A 1,014-nucleotide genomic window follows, 5' to 3' on the forward strand; every position below is an offset into this window, starting at 1 on the left:
AGGGGGGGGGGCAACTATATGGCAGATGAGGCTTAATGTCGATACATGCAAAGTAATGCACTTTGAGATTAAAAATAAGCAAATGGGTTATACAATTATGGGTATGACACTAGGGAAGTCATAGAAAAACATTTGGGGGTCATTGTAGACCACAAACTAAATTTTAGCTTGCAGTGCCACGCTCCTATAAGCAAATCAAGTAGGGTCTTGTCCTGTAGTAATGTATGTATGTATTGCAGAGACAAGTCCATATTTGTGCCACTTTATAGATCACTGGTTCGGCCTCATCTGGAGTATGCGGTCCATTTTTGGTCACTAGTCCACAGAAAGGATGTCCTTGAGCTGAAAAGAGTCCAGTGGAGGGCAACCAAACTAATTAGAGGAATGGAGGACCAGAGCTATGAGACGAGGCTACTAAATTTAAATATGTTCACGCTGGAAGTGAGGAGATTAAGGGGGGATATGATTTTCATGTACAAGATGTTCAATGGTGGTAGCAACATTAGCAACAAACTGTTTACAATTAACTCCGTATCAAAGACTAGAGGCCATCACCTAAAATTGGTGGGGAAAAAAATCCAGCGCAAAGGGCGAAGGGGGTTCTTCACAGTTAGAGCGGTTAGGGGCCTGGAGCTCGCTACCAGAGGCAGTGATCTCATCTAAGATTGTGGAAACATTCAAGAAGCATTTGGATGATTTCCTGAGAGACCGGAACATACAGGGGTACAGGTACTCTTAAGAATGAGATTATACATGGACCTAAAAAATAGATTGGACTTGATGGACTTATGTCTTTATTCAACCTCAAATACTATGTAACAATATATTAATTGGGTAAGGGGTGTGCAGACTTATCTACACTTTCCTTTTGCATTTCTGTGTGACCTCCTACTGAACTCTGCATGACCTCCTACTGAACTCTGCATGACCTCCTACTGAACTCTGCATGACCTCCTACTGAACTCTGCATGACCTCCTACTGAACTCTGCATGACCTCCTACTGAACTCTGCAT

At 42.5% G+C, this 1,014-nt stretch overlaps 1 pseudogene; it reads left to right on the forward strand.

The window, feature by feature from the left end:
* LOC108801255 overlaps window positions 1-1,014 on the forward strand; it is a 29,410-nt pseudogene that overhangs the window by 5,000 nt on the left and 23,396 nt on the right.

Source organism: Nanorana parkeri, unplaced genomic scaffold (assembly GCF_000935625.1).
Source record: "Nanorana parkeri isolate BGI_ZX_2015 unplaced genomic scaffold, ASM93562v1 scaffold2267, whole genome shotgun sequence".
Taxonomy (NCBI): Eukaryota; Metazoa; Chordata; class Amphibia; order Anura; family Dicroglossidae; genus Nanorana; species Nanorana parkeri.